Source organism: Mchenga conophoros, linkage group LG3, assembly GCF_057382185.1.
Source record: "Mchenga conophoros isolate Kocher_MC1m ecotype Shallow Benthic linkage group LG3, M_conophoros_male_GT1.1, whole genome shotgun sequence".
Lineage (NCBI taxonomy): Eukaryota > Metazoa > Chordata > Actinopteri > Cichliformes > Cichlidae > Mchenga > Mchenga conophoros.
In genome coordinates, this window is record NC_140528.1 from 15,574,677 (window position 1) to 15,593,856 (window position 19,180).

Consider the following 19,180-nt stretch of genomic DNA (forward strand, 5'->3'; position numbering starts at 1 on the left):
ACAGACGGCTGTTAAGTCCCAGATCCCTCAGCTTTGTGAACAGTCTACAGGGCACTATTGTATTAAACGCTGAACTGTAATCAACAAACAGCATTCGCACATAGTTACCCTGTTTCTTGTCCACGTGGCTGAGAGTGGTGTGTAGGACGTGGGCGATGGCATCCTCTGTGGATCTGTTGGATCTGTAGGCAAACTGCAGCGGATCTGTGGTGTCTGGGATGGAGGAGGAGATGATGTTCTTCAGCAGCCTCTCAAACACCTTCATTACTACCGAGGTCAGTGCAACTGGCCGGTAATCATTCAGGGATGAGGGTTTGCTGTTCTTGGGCACAGGGATGATGGTGGATCTTTTGAAGCATGTGGGGACCACAGACTTCGCCAGGGACTCGTTGAAGATGTAAGTGAACACACCTGCTAGCTGGTCAGCACAGCAGCGCAGCAGACGGCCGGTGATGCCATCTGGCCCCGCCGCTTTCCTTGTGTTCACTCTCCTCAGTGCCGCTCGGACGTCATGCTCCGCGATGCTGGTCACCGGTCTCTCGCTGATGACGTCACTATCCTCGGTAGTCAGGCAGTAGATAGCATTAGCCGCCTGGCTAACCTCGAAACGGGCGTAGAACCGATTCAGCTCGTTGGTGAATGCAGAGTCGGCGTTGATCGGCGCAGTGTCCCTGGCTTTGTAGTCCGTAATGGTGCGTAGTCCGTGCCACATACTCCGTGTGTCGCCCTGGTGGAAGCGGGACTCCACACGTTCCCGGTACCTGCGTTTGGCATCTCTCACCGCGCGCCGCACACCGTATGAGGCCGCTTTGTAGGCGCTCATATCACCAGTGGCGAGACCCGCATTGTAGGAGGCGGTCTTGGCGTTTACTGCAGTGCGGATCGATCTGTCCATCCACGGTTTCTGGTTTGGGAATGTGGTGACTCTCGCAGTGGGGATAATCTCCTCCGCTAGCATATTGACGAAGCATACTGCTACTTCCGTAAACTCGTTGATGTCGACTGCGCATGCTCTGAACATGTCCCAGTCTACGTAGTTGAGTGCGTCCTGTAGCGTAGCTTCTGATTGGGCAGTCCACCGTTTTACTTCCTTCGTGGTCACGTCTTCCCTCCGTATGCTTTGTTTATACTGGGGAATGAGGAAGATGGCGTTGTGGTCAGACTTCCCAAAAGCCGGGTGTGAGACAGCTTTGTAGCCCTGCTTGTATGGCGTGTAGCAGTGATCCAAAATCCGATCCCCTCTCGTTGGACACGAGACATGCTGGTAAAAGTTTGGCATGACTTGTCTGAGGTTCGCTTTGTTAAAGTCTCCTGCTACAATGAGGGCTGCGCCCGGGTCCTTGTTTTGAAGCGAGCTCAGCACATCATGTAATTCGGACAAAGCCATACCTGTGTCCGCTTGGGGTGGGATGTAGACCGCCGTGGCGATGACTGAGGTGAACTCACGGGGCAGATAGAAAGGGCGGCACTTAATGCTCAGGAACTCCAGATGTGGCGAGCAGCCGCTGGAGAGAGTAGAAATGCTCCTGGCATCACACCACTTTCTGTTTACCATGAAACACACTCCTCCACCTTTGGTTTTGTTCGACTCTGCCGTTCTGTCCGCACGGAGCACAAAGAATGAATCCGACGGAGTTACGGCCTGGTCGGTGGTGGACAGCCATGTCTCCGTGAAGCACAGAATGTTGCAGTCCCTCATGTCACGTTGGAAGGTGACCCTTGCTCTTAGGTCGTCGAGCTTGTTCTCCATGGATTGTACATTGGCCAGTAGGATACTGGGCAGTGGTGCGCAATGCGCCTGCTGTCTCAGTCTGTTCCTAATACCAGCGCGTTTTCCCCGTCCTTTGTTGTTCTCCGCGCCGCGTAGAATCTCTGGCGGCCAGGAAGGGTCAGGTTTAAAAGTGTCCAAGATTAGATGTGCAACCTTGGCACCGATGTTTACAAGTGATCCGCTGTCGTATACTATAAGACTAGAGGATTTTGGGATGTAAACCAGAGCAAAAAATAAGTAAAAAACAAGAAAAGTGGATAGTCGGAGCGGAGCGGTCAGGAAGGCGTCTGGACGTGGCCGCGCCATCTTGGAAACTCAAACTCAAAGTAAGTTCAGTACTTCCACGCTTTAACCGCTGCACGCTCATACTCTCTCCCACACTCGATATATTATCCATTGTTGATCTGCACACAGCTGTTGTCACGAACGTCGCACTGTCATGAGACATTCTCGCAAAAAAATCACGATTTGAGTAACACAGCATGCTTACGGGAAAGTAACGGTAATCTAATTACCGTTTTTGCAATAGTAATCCTTACTTTACTCGTTACTTAAAAAAGTAATCGGATTACAGTAACACATTACAAGTAACGCGTTACTGCCCATCTCTGGTTGTAATACTAGGGAAATGAGTGTTAGCATTAACCATTCACATTGTTATAAAGTAAAGGGAAAAAGTGTTAGCATTAGCGCATAATGCTAATTCACATCAAATTAGCATTAGTTAATAACGGAACAGAACTCTGTTTGCTAAAGATTTTGGAGTGTTTCTCGATAGCTCTTTCTCCAGCCTGGATTGGCTGGATTCATGAAAACAAAGCAGCACACATTCAACCATCTTCATCATGTCAGGAGTCATCATCAAAGTGTCAATCAATGAACAGATGATGGATCAATAACTGCAGCTGGATTGTGTTTGTTCTCTCCATCAGATTCCTGTCAACTCACAATCGACACAAACACAGTGAACACAAAGCTCCAACTGTCTGACAACAACAGGAAGGTGACACATGTGACAAAGGTTCAGTAATATCCTGATCATCCAGACAGATTTGATGTTTGTCAGCTGCTGTGTAGAAATGGTCTGACTGGTTGCTGTTAGTGGGAGGTCGAGTGGAGAGGAGACGTTTATATATCAGTGAGTTACAGAAGCATCAGAAGGAAAGGAGGCAGTGAAGACTGTGGGTTTGGATGCAATGATCAGTCCTGGAGTCTGAGCTGCTCTGATGATGGTCCTCGTTATGTCTGGCACAATAAGAGACAGACATTCTCCTCCCCCTCTGTCTCTAACATAGCAGCAGTGTATGTGGACTGTCCTGCTGGCACTCTGTCCTTCTACAGAGTCTCCTCTGACACTCTGATCCATCTCCACACCTTCAACACCACATTCATTCAAACTCTTTATCCTGGGTTTAGACTCTGGTCTCGTGGTTCCTCAGTGTCCCTGTGCTGAGTGGAGTGTAAAGAGTGTCCTCCTGTTAGAGAAACACTCTGACTGTTGAACAGATAGTTCAGTCTGTACATGTCTGTCTCTTTCACTCACAAACACGTTTTCAGATTCATGGATTCAATCAGTTGATGTTTGAAACTCTTCTAAATGATTCCTTGTAAACTTCTTCCTCTTCAGTCACAAACAAACCGGAAGTGATGTCACACGTGTTCCTGTCCACACAGCAGAATGAGTCTATTGCTGACAGTGATGTACAAACAGAGTGAGCATTTCTGAGGCCCAAAATAAACTGAGTAGTTCACTGAATGAACAATGGACTGTGAGCTCAGTTCCTTCATCATTAGTATGGATTATATATGTATATGTATTATATTAGTATCATATATATCAGGTGCTGCTGCTGCTGCTTTCAGTCATTGTGCAAATGTGCTGTTTGTAAGGTTGTAAAGCTGCAGTCAGCTGAGACTGAAGAAGTCACCTGATCAGTGAGCAAACGTTTCTGAAAACGTCCAGATGAACAGAATCAACCTTTTGGGATCAGCCAGCAATGCAGCATCATTGTTGTTCAGGTTCAGAGGTTTGCAGGAATGAACTGATGACCAGAAACAGCTGCAAAGTCCAATAAAATACCAGCTGGAGTTCAGCTGCATTTGAAGAAGTCAAAGAAAAGTAAGGATGGCAAAGGGCGACGTTTTCTTCCAAAGAGCTGCAAACATGGTCGACGCCTCATTAGAAGAATAATCTGGACATTTGTGAGGAACTCTAACCAAGAAAGCAACACAAGAAAGCAACGTCAAACAGATCCAACAGACAGTTTCCATGACTGGAAGTGTTCAGTGTAAAAATGCTACATTGCATTATTGCATCCTCTCACCACAGGAGGTGCTGTTGGCACCACTGATTGCTGATCAGCTGTTCTCTGATGATCTGATTGATACTGTGAATAACGGGACTCACTGAACTCTGTGACACAGTGAAGATTACAGAGTTTAACTTCAACATCTGACTGACGTCACACAGACAGAAGGATGAACCAGTGAGGCACATAACACAGTTACTGGAGATACTGGATCAGCTCCATGTGAACCTCTGATGGAGAAGCTGCTGACCCAGAGAAACATCAGGACATGACAGGCAGCTGCACTGATCTAACAACATGTAGCAGAGCTGATCTATGTTAGAGGATCTATCACAGCAGCTGAAGCCAAAGTCCAACACTGGATACCAGCTGAGCCTGTGCTGAGTGTAGTGTTACAGGAAAAGGGCAGAAACACTGGTAGCTCCCAGTGATGCTGACTGGGGCACAGAGCTGAATGATGCAGCATCAGGACACTGTTTCAGTCTGACTGACAGAGAAACCTGTAGCTGTATCTACATGTGAGGCAGAGGCGACACAAGCAGGTTTCTATGTTTCACAGTGACTGAGATCTTCAGTGGGGGTGGACATGCTCCTGTACAGACCTCTGAGGAGAACCAAGGTGCAGTCAAAGAGTCCAGTCTGTCCTCACAGATGTGAACATGTGGTTTCATCAGGTCTGCTGTCAGCTAGCAGGCTCACATCAGAATTACTGTTCCTGAAAAACACAGTCTGTGTGACATCATCAGTCAGCTGATGGTCCCAGATCTGAATGGTTTCTGTCTCTACTGAGGAAGTCAGAGAATATCACTGAGGTGTGGATCAGGTCTGAGTGAGCTGTGGAGGGACAGGTTTAAACAGTCCACAGGTCTCACGTCCTGCTCAGTCTGGTAGCAGATACCTCGTATTGTTCCAGATGTGCTGACATCACCAGCAGCAGCAGCACAGCTGTGTGATACGATGAATCTCAGTTATTGATCCAACACACAGTAAATACAAAGATCAGGATTTCTGAGAGTAATCATTATGAGTCTGAACACATGATCACTGAATGTTAGTCTCCACAATAATAAGCTAACACAACCAAACACAGCTTTCAGCTCTTATTTTGAAACTGGCTTATTTAGAGAGCTGTGATGTGAGCGTGCCTGGCTCTGAGGCACTTGGGTCAGCCTCTGTTGTTTAGAAGTGTTACAGACTGTGAATGACACAGACCTGTCAGTTTTCCATGTTTGTCTGTAACACAGCTCAGGGGCTCCATGCTGAACGTATTCATCCAGTGTTATTGATCCAGTACTAATACCAGCATTGGGATCAATACTACAATACACAATCACATGTGTCCACGTGGTGTAGTTTGACCAGCTTTATTCATTAGGCTCTGGGCGGGTCTCGGAGACGCCGCGTTCCCCCACCTGCTGCCTCACCTGCACCGGAGCATTCGCCGCGGAGAGTGGGCGTCACAGGCCAAGCTTCGGCCGCTCGCTGTCCCGCCGCTCCGCTCCTCGCTCGCCCGCCAGCCGTTTTACTCACCGGACCTTCACCCTCGCCATGGCACAGCGGCTCCGCCTACCACCTCGGCTCAATGGAGGCTCCCGCGCCAGAGGCTCGGCTGTGTACCCCGCCCCCTTCCTCTTCCCGGAAAAAGCGGCGCACACGCCGCCATAACAAGGACTATTTTCAGCGACTCCCGGTGGTGAGTTCTAGTGACTGTTTTCCACCCTCCTCATTTGATTCTTCACCTCAAATAACTAATAGACTCATCTCTGATTCATGGGGAGTCTCCCTCCTAGACGAGGACGTAGACTGGGACGAATTTTTCTGCTCTTCTCCCCCAAAAACTGTTCAGTCAAAGACTGTAAATAGTGGTGGCAGGAGGACCAGAACAATCCCAGAGAAACCTGCCAGTATCACACACCCAGTCGTTATCTCCACTCCCGTCAGTCAGGCGACACCCACTCCAGTGCCAGCTCGCAGGAAGAGGGCAGCTGCGACCCAGTCTACCTCCACACCCGCTCCTGTTTCTCGGGTGGGGGTGACTGGTGTCCAGCCACCTCCCGTGCCTGTCCCAGCGCCCAGGCTGAGGGCAGCCAGAACCCAGCCAGACCTCCCTAGCGGCTTGGAAGAGCTAACCGGTTCACCTGCTTCCTCACCACTTCATCCACCTCCTGACCCAGCCTTTCACGCCCTCGCACTATCCCTAGTTAGATTAGCTGAACTGTCCCCTGCCCAGGCACCAGCCTTACTAGCCCAAGCTGTAGCCTTATCTCCGTCTCTAGCTCAGTCTGTAGCTCAACCATTAGCCACACCAACCTCAGCTCCGTCGCCAGCCTCGCCTACCTCTGTTCATCCCTTAGCATCTCCACACCAGTCAGTTCCCTCACCTGCTGTTCAGCTTCCTGCCCTCCAGTCCCCTGTAGTTCAGTCCGCTCCTGCCCTCCAGTCCCCTGTAGTTCAGTCCGCTCCTGTCCTCCAGTCAGTCCAGTCTGCTCCTGTCCTCCAGTCAGTAGTCCAGTCTGCTCCTGTCGTCCAATCAGTAGTCCAGTCTGCTCCTGTCCTCCAGTCAGTAGTCCAGTCTGCTCCTGTCGTCCAGTCTGTAGTCCAGTCTGCTCCTGTCGTCCAGTCTGTAGTCCAGTCGCCCGTCCACCATCCTGTTCAGTTCCCGGACCTGCAGCCACAGCACCCAGAGCCAGCTGTGAGCTACCCTGCTTCTCAGCCAGGGGTTTCCGCACCCGCTGGCCCGGCCGCTTCCCTGCCAGAGGTCCCCGCACCTGCTGATTCTGTCCTGTGTGTGCCAGGGGCTCCAGTGCCGACTGGTTCTGGGACCGTTTTCGCTGGAGGGCCCGAGGAGCCCGTCCAGCCTCACGCCTCGTCAGCTGGAGGGCCCGAGGAGCCCGTCCAGCCTCATGCCTCGTCAGCTGCAGGGCCCGAGGAGCCCGTCCAGCCTCCAGCTGCTCCACCAGCAGCCTCATCCACGTTGGCAGCAGCCGTGTCTTCATCCACGCCAGCTGCGGCCTCCGTGTCTCCGCCCACGCCGTTGCCTGGTCCGGCCTCTGCTTCTGCTACGCCTGGTCCAGCCTCTGCTTCTGCTACGCCTGGTCCAGCCTCGGCCTCTGCTTCGCCTGGTCCGGCCTCAGACTCTGCCTCGGCCTCTGCTTCGCCTGGTCCGGCCTCGGCCTCTGCTTCGCCTGGTCCGGCCTCAGACGCTGCCTCGGCCTCTGCTTCGCCTGGTCCGGCCTCAGACTCTGCCTCGGCCTCTGCTTCGCCTGGTCCGGCCTCAGACTCAGCCTCGGCCTCTGCTTTGCCTGGCCCTACAGCTGCTCCTCAGTCTCCGCCGGCTCCCGCGCCGCCTTCTGCAGCTGCTCCTTGGCCGCCTTCTCCTCGTCGCTGGCGTGGTCGACCACCGCACCGGCTCAGTGGCCGCCGCCGTCTCCCTCGCTGCCGCCCACCGGATCGCCTTCAGCGTCTCTGCCGGCCGCGTGGCCGCCCACCTGGACTGTATGGGCTCAGCCACTGGCCGCGTGGCCACCCACCTGAACTGTATGGGCTCAGCCACTGGCCGCGTGGCCGCCCACCTGGACTGGCTCTGTGTGGACTCCGTCCCTCCGTCCTGGGCCCCCTCCGCCCGCCCTGTTCTGTTTTTTTTTTGACCCAGTGTTTTCTGTTTTGTCATGTTCAGTTTATTTTCACATCTGTGTTTTCTGTGCCAGCATACCGCCTGCGTATTGTGTTCCAGTTATTTCCATGTATCATTAGTCAGACTAAGTTCAGCTGCGTACTCACTGGTTTCTAATCATTCATCACCCAGCGTGTATTTAAGTCCTCAGTTCCATCCGATCCCGGTCGTGTCATTGATGTACGTCTGATGTTAGTGTCGTCTGTATGTTCAGTTAGCCAGCCAGTCCTTTGTTCATTCATTCATTCATTCATTCATTCATTCAGCCAGCCAGCCAGCCAGCCAGCCATTTCCTCCCTCTGTACTGTTTGCTCACTCCTTCGGCAATAAACATCCACCTTCACCTACCTGCCTGTGAGTCCAGCGATTGGGTCCTCCTTCTCTCGTCCACGACACTACTCCTGACAATTAGATTGATCAGTGTCGCTGAACTATGAAATATTTTGAGTGCAGTGCATTTTTTACAGTTTTAGCAGCACCTGACTTTGAATCTCCTTTTAAGTTGGAGGTGGACGCCAGCGCAACTGCAGCGGGTGCGGTTCTGCTGCAGGCAGATCAACACGGAGTGGACCATTCGATCTGCTATTTCTCGCAGAAATTTAATAAACACCAAATGAACTATAGCACCATCGAAAAGGAAGCGCTTGCGTTATTGCTAGCCTTACAACACTTTGAGGTCTACGTCAGGTCTAGCTCCGTGCCAGTTCAAGTTTTCACAGACCATAATCCGCTTGTGTTTCTTTTGCGAATGCAAAACTCCAACCAGCGACTCATGCGCTGGTCCCTCCTTTTACAAGACTTCAACTTACAAATTAGCCATAAAAAGGGCCTCGATAATGTCCTCGCTGATGCCCTATCTAGAGCAGTGTAAACAGGTAGGAATTAAACATGTAGGGGTTGTTTAATTCTTATGGTGGGGGGTGTTACGTGCGTGTGTTGGTGGTTTATTTGTTTCTTAATGTGTGTATGCAAATTCACCTGTGCAGGGGCTCGGCTGTGATTGGTGGACCTAAGGAACGGCCTGATGTAACTGGTTCCTGCTGTGGACGTGAACCATAAAAGGGCGACTGAAGAGCTGCGTGGCGGGGGTGTGTGGCAGACTTCCCGTTCACTTGCCTCTGGTCCAGACGGAGCAGCCGCAGCCATAGTCGCTTAGGTAAAAAGTCGGGCATGTGTGTGAGGTGCGGAGTAAGTAGGGGTGAGCTGCCGATTATTTTGGGAAGCCTTCTTTTCTCCTGTGTTTTTAGACCAGGGAGGTCAGACTGTGTTATTTCTTTGTTTTCTTTTCCTTGAACAGGTCAGAGGGGAACCGAAGCCTAGGTTGAGTTTTGTTTGTTGTGTTGGCCTTAGCTCACCCCGAAATTATACACTCCCACTATTGTGAGTGCCATTAGTGTGAATAAATCATTATTAAAAGTCCAATGCTGTGGCTGTGTCTGTTTGGGCGTGGGAAGTCGCGGGACATCCCGCTCTTGTTACGGTCACTGCGAGCCGGGACGTAACAGCCAGCTTTGATAGTTTCATGTATGTTTAGCTGGACGGATGTTTGATCCTCTACATGTTTAAAGGTGTCCAGTCCTGAGACACTGGAGGTGGAAACAGCTGTGATGTCATTGGACTGTCACAAAGACAGAAGTGCATGAAGTGAGCAGCCAAGGAGCTGCTGATGTTTTGGATCCAACAGTTTAGCATTTGAAAGGTTGACACAGACACATTGGCACATAGAAAGCTGAATTTGTCATATGCCACAGTTAACTCACTGTTAAGTGTTTTTCAGGAAGCTTCTTAACTGCCTCTGCTGCCAAACAAGCAGCTGATGTCCTTGAGAAGAAGCTGAAGAAGTCTTCAACAACAAATACAGTAAGTGGACTTTCAAATGCTAGATTCACTTTAGACTCACACAAGAAATGACCAAACTAGCTGTGTTTGATTGACTCCTTTGACTATATGAAAGGTCAGTGTGTGTCTGCACACAGACTGTTGTGTTGGACTGTTATTCAGTTGTCTGCTGAATGTTTTCAAATGTCTGCATCTCAGTGTAGATGAGGCTGGGGGTCATGGGAGGCCACCATAGCAGTCTCTTCAAAATCATGACATCATCATAAATGCTACTGGACTGTCTGATGGGCTGACGGTGAAAAAGCCGTCGGCCTCTGGAAGGAAACAGAAGACATTTCAGAGGCTGCAGGCAGATTTCTTTGATTTGGGGCCTTTTTCAGCTTTATTGGACAGAGCAGTGAAGATAAGTGACAGCAAAGCAGAGGGAGAGAGAAAGGGGACGTGGCCCGGGTCAGAATCAAACCAGGCCAGCTGCTCTCCACCTCGTGGTCACCTGCTCATCCTAGTGAGCTCCACCAGCAGCCCTTTCACACACTTTACACTGTCAAACACTGTGTGTGGACCTCAGCTAACAACAGGCTACATTTAAGTCTGGACTACATGCTTTTATATTGAGGAGATTTTTCACTGTTTTTATTCCATCAGCAGCTCAACATCATGAGCAGCTTTGATATAAAGACATCAAACTCAAGCTGACTTTAAACTACTTTTAATACAGGGGCTCAAAAACAACAACATCTTTATTATATATCAGGACAGAAAGTCATTTCATCTCAAAGGGAAACAACTTTATTTGGAATAACCAGCACTATCAACTGGTTTGGGATCTCCACCAGTTTCATGTCTTTGCAGCTTCTCCAACAAAGTTCCTGTAAAATCAGCATTTTTGTCTTTATTGGTTTGATAGTGATTGATTATTCAGTCCCAATCTGCTGTCATCTAAAGAACAAAATGATGTTTCTATGAGTCAAAAAGCTCCAGATGTTGTCGGCTTCACAAAGAAAACAAAGAACTTAAACACAAAGTGTTTGGAGCCAAAATGTTCCCAAGCTGCTCTTTTTGAAATGGCAGAGGCACAGTGGTGTCTAACAGCACACTGTGGAAGGCAAACATGTTATTGTTGGATGAAACTTCATGAATCCTTTGTAGATTTGAGCTGTTGGAGCCTTTCTTTTCTCTTCAGGTGTACAGATGCTGAGGAGGCAGGTGAAGCAGGTGGAGCTGTTGTGATGCTGGCAGAGGGTGTGTCTTAGTAACTCTGTGAGGCAGAACTGGATCCAACATTGTGGATGTGTTGATGTTGGAGCCATTAAGAGTCTCTGGCCACACTGTAGGATTTCCCTTTGATCCACTGTGGGGGCATTTTGGAGTCTGTCAGTGAAACTCTTCATGTTTGTGTTTGACTCCAGTTTATAGAAACAGAGAAATGTGTCATGCTTTTGTTCGGCCTCCACAAATACACACATTTGTTCATTGGTTGGACTTTTTGTAAGGAGACACATTGAAAACCATGTTAATAAGATCTTGTTGTTTCCTGTGGATCCGACACAGAGAGTGGACTTCAGACAGAAACCGTGGAAGAGATTTTAGAGGCCGTGTGTGGCAACAGGAGGTTTCTGTGTGTTTGCTGATCTTATATGTGGAAAACAACACGTGATGTTTGTGGAGTTCTACAATGATTGCAGCTGCCGTCATAGGCAACTCTCGCATTTAAGTTCATTTTATTAGATAGTTAAGTTTGAAACAATAAGTAGTTGAAACATTAAGAAATAATACATAAGAAATTAAAAGTAATTCATGTTTGTTGATTAGATTTATATGTTTAAATGTGTTACTTGTGCTAATTGTGCAATTAGATAGCAACCTTTTCTAAAGTTGTGTTGTGGCTAAGAGGGCATTTTTTTGGCTGTCACACTCAGCAAGCTAATTAAGAGACGAGCCACGAGGTTTGCACGTCTGCAGAAAGATAAATAAAGAGTGCCTTTTTAGACCTCCCCACAACGTAAAAATGAAAGTTTATTCCCTTTGAGTGAGGCCAATGAGGTAAATGTTTTATTTTGTTTATTATTGTTGTATATAAATACGCGAGTGTTGCGTAGTATTCAAGCGCAATAGCCGCAGTGTGAGGTGTAACGTGTACTTTATTGATCATTTTGTTGGAATGTTTCGTTGTATATAATGCTTAAGGACTTTAGTAAGAATATTCATTTACGTTTGTATTTCCTTTTAGTTCTGACGGCATTGTATCGGCTGTGGTTGGACATCATTACATGTTAAGATGTGGAAGAATCCTCCTGTCCGAAATAAATGTCAGTTTAAACACAAAGAACAAGTTGAGCTTCATTAAGACTCGAGGGGAGTAACAATGATCATTGTTCTGACAGCATTTTGAGTGGGAACAGTTCAAAGTTATTTACTGATTGAAACAAGCTGAATGTTTCTGTGCACGATGAAGAAGATCAGCAGCAGCAGCTCAGCTGATCAATGAATTGACATCTATCAGTCGTTTCATGAGATGAAGTCATCAGCAGACATTTGTTCTAACTGTGTGATAAATGTCAGAACGTCAGGGCTCTGCTTTAGTCACTACTTGATGATCATTGGCTCATTGTTGAATCCAGGGGCCCAGTCTGACCTCTGACCCTTTGCTGCAGGTCTTCTGTGTTATCTCCACTTTCATGTCTGATCTTCTGCTGTATCGTCCAAAATAAACATCTGAATCATTTCCAACACTTCAGCAGATCTTTAGTTTGGGCAGTACAGCACAAAATAACACATATTGTACTATACTGCCCACTTCCTGATCTTATTGGATCTGTGTGTGAGGTTGGTGAAGGAAACACTTTACTGAGTGAATCGCTGCCATTAGGAACTAGTTTGTCATATCACAACCTACAAATCACTCAGGACCATTTCTGCAAGTGAAAAGTCGTAATTGAAGGAAAATAATTGTACAGTTTCTGCGCCTGTTGTTTGTAAATGAAGAATTGTCCCAACTACATGTGCTGCTGACCTTTGACCTTTTCTTTAGGTGCACAGAGGCCAGAGGAGTCTGTGGAAACATCCAGAACTGAGGCAGTGCTACAGATGTCTTCAAATAAAGTGGTGTATTATCCATGGATGCGTTCCATTCCTGTTCAGACCTGCTCGCTGTCAATGGGATTCATTCCATTTCAGACTGCCGGTGGTCGGCTGGAATCTAAACTCAACATGGCTCCTGTGTTAGAAGAGCCTCTGATTTTAAAATATGCACATTGAATAGTTTCTGTCCAGCACTATGGAGCTACCAGCCCAGTATATGTAGCCCACAGTAGATGGAGTTTTCAAGCTGGACTGACAAACATCAGGACTCATGTGATCCCTACATGTGGACCTTTCACAGATGGATCCAAGTGCAGATTCAACTCTGCATTACATTTGACTTCAGCTGTTACACACTTTCATTTTCTAGCTGTGTCACTTCCTGCTTTTTGGATCAGATAGTTTATCCATGTCCACAAATGTTTGGCTGCATATTTTTATCATCTATATTTTCCAGTCTTCATTCAGCCGATATTTCATGTGAACTCCAATCTGACACCTGCCATCACGTTTTCAGGGTTAGTTCAGTGTTGGAAATGTAGGACAAACAGCAGCACATGTTCTCTAAATGTTTGCAGTCATTTTTAAATGACGCTGATACTACATGAGACATTTTCCACATTTACTGTCTTTGAACAGAGAATAATAAAGCCATCAAACATATACAGGCTTCTGCAAATACAAACTTCTGTGGTGCATTTGATGACCTGCAGAGGAGAACAAGTCGGGCTTTTCAGCCCTAACACAACCTCTCAACCTCTTTGTTCTCAATACTACAAAACCTTAAAAGGCTGATATGCAAGTTTGCATGAATCACCAACACAGTTGTGTTTGTTTCTAGTGTAGTTATAAATAAGGTGATCAAATATCTGCTGACTGATTAGATCCAGTATCTATTACAGATGAACTGGATATCACAGCATGTTGTTAATCCGTCATATCAAACTAAACAGTGTTGCTGGTGTAAATATCCTCCAATAAAGTCAGATGGGCTGAGGGCTGCTGTTGCCAGGTAACGCTGATGTCACACTAGATCTTCTGATCTTTAGCATCGTAGCGCTCGGAGTCTGATGTTGGCTCATGAGTTGTCATACACCAACATGACGTTCTACTAGTCAAGGCCTCACCTTCACCCACTGATGCTGATCACACAGACCCACTAATAGAACTGTTTTATCAGGTTTATGCAGCGTCACCATTAATGTCACATTTAATCAGACCACATTTACATTACAAGCCCACTACAACCATTATCAACATGTTAAATTACATTATACATCTGCAGTGGTTTAAAGCACCACTATTTTAACCTTCATTTCTTCACCTTAACAGTTCATTCCTCAAATGACGCAAACAATGTACCAACAAATAATTTAATATTTATTTTCCAACTTTTACAAGTGAAATCAAACAAGTGTATTTAACAGTGAAACCAGAGTGGAAGCTGCTCATATAGAGTCCAACCCAGGATAAAAGTAAGCTGAGTAGACCAGCACCATCAAAGTGTCGGCTCTCTGAACACGGTGCAAGATCGCCATCTGTAGGACAAAACTAGTTTTTCTCATCCTCCTCGTCAACATCAAGATGATGTCATCGTACAACAAAACATGCAGATCAGGTGACATGACTGTCTGAGAGGCGGAGTTAAACTGTGGCAGGTAAGCATGTGGAGGAGGAGCAATAACATGACGCTGGAACATCATCATTGCATTATACAGTTTCCTCTCTAACTGGATGATGCTGTGAACAAGAACAGCTGTGGAACCATTGGCCATTTGCCATAGTGTAGCTGAGTCAAAACAGCCCAAGTGCTGAGAGGGAAAACATGATGATTTATGTAAAGTCATAACTGGCTGCAGCAGCTGAGCTTTGACCTGTGAGCTGCAGCTTAAGCTTCTTTTATGGTTCAGTGTTTAATGTTTAAACTGTTTATGGCTGCACACACGCCCGCAGTCAGGTTGTATACATATTGAAATATTATATAGAGTGTGGCAGCTGACCTTTGACCTGCGAGCTTCAGACTCATTGCTGGTGTGAGGTGTTTAATACTATTGAAGCTTGCAGACACACCCACATCCTCTGATTTGTTCTCAGGGTTGTTCAGTGTGTTGGAGTTGGAGCAGAAACCTGCTGCAGGTTAATTATTGATCAAACAATATCACACAAGGTGCAGCAGCTGATCTTTGACCTTTGAGCTTCAGACTCTTTGCTGGTGTGAAGTGTTTAATGTGACTTCAGCCTGCAGACACAGAGGACTGATGAAGCAGAAGATTGTCTCTGTTTCTACACAGACCTGGTCCAGACAGCAGAGCTGCAGAGGGAAGACGTTCATGGGAAGAAGCTGAGTAAGTGCAACGTCCTCTTTGACTCCTGGATCAGGAAGTGAAGCCGGTGAATATTTGGTGTTTAAATAAGGTTTCTGTCTTTGACTCAGTCTGCTGTCACTTTGTTTCAGAGAGAAAAAGAGATTTCAGATTAACTGCATTATATGCTGAGTAACTAAATGCTGCTAGTCTGTGGTGTCACTCCCAGCAGCATCACGTCATTTCTTTACTCTGACCTTTAACATCAGTTCACTTAGCTAGCAGAGCAGCTAGAGTTAGAGTATGAACTCTGTGTCAGCAGTCAGCTTGGTCCTGGTGGTCACCTGGTTTCATGTTTGCTGATGATCCAGATGTGTCCACATAATTATTTATTTCTGTAAATGTAAAGACTTTACAGATAAACAACAGCAGCCCTCTGGCTGGACTCTAACCTGTGAGTTTCCTGTGACTGAAACCACAACCTGACATTTTCCTTCTGAAGCAGCTGAATGGATGTTTGAGTTTACCTGCATACATGGTGCAAATAAAACCGCTTTGGATGGTTTGGAGGCGGAGCCCAAAGCAGGACAGGATTCTAATGTGATTGGTCACTTTGATGAGGTGGCTGGAACTCAGGTGGTCGAGCAGGTCATCTGCTAACCAGAAGGTTGGTGGTTTAATGCCAGTCTGCATGATGTCCTTGGGCAAGATACTAACCCCATGTTGCTCTCCGATGCAGACGCAGGTTCTGCAGCCTCTGCAGCCTCTGCACTGCTGTGCCATCAGTCTGTTGGACAGTATTTGATAACTTTCAGGGGAAAATGAAGGAACATGAACAACTGGTCAGAAACACTTATACTTTATACATCATGCTTTTCTTATGCAACATCCACACGTGAATCATGAAACTTTAATATTTAAAGGATCGTAGCTCTGATAATAAATTATCTGACTCTTGTTTTAATGGTAATAGTCAAAGTGTGATCGGTGAATTGTGAGCAGCAGAAAGGATGAAAGCACTAATGCTGGCACAAGGGGCCACAAGCCAGTGTACTCCAAGTGCCAGCCTGGGTAAATGGGGAGTGTTGCATTAGTAAGGGCCTTCTGAACTAAAGCTTTACCAAATAAAATGCGTGGATCATAATGAATAAGACTGTCATGCTATTGATGGCTGAAAGAAAAGGAAGAGGAGGAAGGAGGCATGTTAGGAGTAGGGATGGGTATCGTTTAGGTTTTATCCGATACCGGTGCCCAACCGGTACTTTTGAAACGGTGCCTGTGTTTAATCGGTGCTCGAATCAGTGCTTAAAGAATGGAGAACACAAACTTTGTCCAAAAACCTCTCATGTTTTTATTTTTAGCAGTCTCTTTTTTTCTGCAAAATGATAACCAAGTTAGCCTTTTCTGTTGATACAAGATACCTCCTTTGGTTGGAACCGGTGCTTAAAGAATGGAGAACACAAACTTTGTCCTGAAACCGCTCATGTTTAGTTGTTTTTTTTGGAAAAAGATAACAATGTTAGCTTTTTTTGCAGCTATAGGGCATATATGGTTTCACTCTATCAAACAAGAAGACAGCCGCATGTAACTACGACGGTGTTTGCTTGTTCACCTTGCGTTAATGTAATAACGTAGTTAGCCTACTCAGTGTAAATTACACACGAACAACATTAAGCTACTCACGCAGAGAAGAACGGCTGCTGCTGCCATCATCATCCGTCAACATTTCTGCAGCACTGGCAGGGCTAGGAGCCAGGACTCTCCTCTTCAGGTTCTTGGGGGATGTTGCTAACTCCGGGTCTGATAACAGGCACCACACCCGCAGTAGATGTGCTCGGTGTGAGGTCTCGCAGCAAGCTATCAGATACGGTGCATTTCTCGGCTTTTACAAAATGCTATACGTCGCCGGCTGTTTCATGGTAAATGGACTGATTCTTATATAGCGCTTTTCTACTCTCCCGGAGTACTCAAAGCGCTCTATAAAACATGTCACATTCACCCAATCACACCCATTCTCACAAGAACTTTATCTGTATTCAGTGTTTTCTAAGTGCATTCACACTCCGATGGATCCATCAGAGAGCAAGTTGGGGTTAGTATCTTGCCTAAGATACTTGACACACAGGTTGGAGGAGCCTGGGATCGAACCATCAACCTTCCAATCAGTAGGTGACCAGCTCTACCTCCTGCATCTGAACAAAGCAGAAGTGCACACCAAACTCAATGGATAGTCAAATGTAGAATCACAGAACAGAACTGCAGGCTGAGTTTGGATGTTTGTCTTTCACACCTCTCTGTGGCTCACACACACAGTGACGTCAGACACAGTCACACACACTGTTTCATCTGCTTTGTGCACAAATTCATTACTTTCTTCCTTCAATGATCTACATACTACGTGCTGCCCAGTAAATACTTTGCAATGTATTCAGTGGGCAGATATTGATTATATTGTTAAACAGGAGCCTGTTTAACAATATAATCAAGGAAATACGTTGCCAAAACAATAATATATGAGTTGAGAAAAAGGACAATTATTAATTTTGTCAACACAAAAACATTAGCTAAAGCAACTTATCTCCTAAACTTGAAATTATAAGTTATCCATCAGAACCTAAAAACATAAACGTAAAACGTAAAAAAACGGTTGCTTTGAGTTTTTAAGTTTTAGCAACGTTTTTTTTTTTTACAGTGTGTAGCATAAACATCAGGTCTGTTCTGAAAACTGGCTTTATTTTTTCAAAGTAAGGGAATATCTGTGGTCTGATACCGCGGGCTCATGGGCTAAGGACTTGGATTGACAAGTCAAGCGCAGATGATTGTGTTGTTTCTTATAAAGGCTTGTGTGTGTGTGCCTTCCTGTGTGTGTCCTTGTGTCAGTGGAACTGAATCAGTGTGTTAGAGAAAGTGCTCCTCTGCTGTGCCGTCATCGTGTGGATGCTTCTTTTAAAGTTGGAACTCATGTTTTGATGATATGCTTCATTTCATTGAACCTTTATTTCTAACCATGAAGTCCCTTTGAGGTTACAGCCTCTTGGTTAGGTTTAGGCTGTTATTGTGCTTCAGGCTGAAATATGAGGAGTAAGGAGGGTTAGCCCTCATGACCCTCACCATAACACATACGTCACAGGACAGTGTTTACCACAGAAACTCCATGAAATGATCAATGAGAACTTTAGAAACCCGTCAGTGTGATGCTTCCAGTACAACAGCACCTCTGAGTGTGTGTGTTTGCCTCTCAGACTAACTCCACCCTGACATCGAGAAGATGGAGGAAGAGGATGGAGCAGGATCTGCAGCATCCAGCTGTGTGTCTGTGAGGAGTGACCGGTCCAAAGAACAACCTCCATGGTTCAGTAATGAACCTGCAGCAACAATGTAAGAGAGCTGCTGACTCATTTATTCAGTGTAAATAATGATTTTTGATGCAATGGGAGAAGAAAAATGACAAAAACAGTTTTAAAAATAAGGATTAAAATATTACAAACTATGTTTGTGAGTTTCCTGATGTAGCACAAAAATATATGAACATAACTGTATATAGGACAGATATTTTACGGTTCTTTTAGGCAGCACCAAAAAACAAAAAGACTATTTTTAAGCTGTCTGAGGTAGTGAGTCAACATGTCACACTGGGTCAAAGGTCAGGGAGTAAAAGTGTGTTTTAAAGGAGGTTTAAAAGCAGCGAGTGAAGGAGCCTGTCGAGGTAAATCGTTCCATAACTGATCAAATTCAGTTGGTGGACCTCTGTGTGAAATCAAGCATCTGGTTCACAGAGAGGATAACCCTCACATGGGCTGTACAACATTATATAGGGAGACAAAAACAGAGATTATCGTAGCCATCGCTCTCTCGCATGGACGTGGCAGTCTTGCTGTCTGCTGCGAATCCTCCCCGTACCTCCGTGACCTCGTCTGGTATCTGCTCCCTCCTCTGTAAGAGACAGTAAAGGAAAACACGTCTCTGCCTAGTCCTGAAAATCTAATCTTATCATCCATTGTTCTTCTAGGGCCTCTTCTTCTTGTGGCCTCAGCTAACTGCTAATATTTAAATGGCTAACATTAACATGTGTGCCAGCCAGGTTCACATTTATGATGAACTATGATTAATTAACTGATGTTGAAACTGGAGCTTTACTGACCTCTGAAATTCCTCCTAAAGTGTTATTCAGTGTTGTGACAGTCAGCTGCTTCAGCTGATGCTG

At 46.3% G+C, this 19,180-nt stretch overlaps 1 protein-coding gene across 2 annotated transcripts in view; it reads left to right on the forward strand.

Moving 5' to 3' along the window:
- The first annotated feature begins 14,880 nt into the window (after positions 1-14,880).
- The window catches only part of LOC146577421 (NACHT, LRR and PYD domains-containing protein 12-like), a 60,775-nt gene continuing 56,475 nt past the window's right edge, over positions 14,881-19,180 (forward strand). The window contains exons 1-2 of one of the 2 annotated variants that reach the window (XR_014889465.1): positions 14,881-15,018; positions 18,219-18,354. The gene's annotated coding sequence lies outside the window, so the exon portion shown is untranslated. The remainder of the gene's footprint in view (positions 15,019-18,218; positions 18,355-19,180) is intronic. The other variant, XM_085254221.1, reaches the window with a different exon arrangement.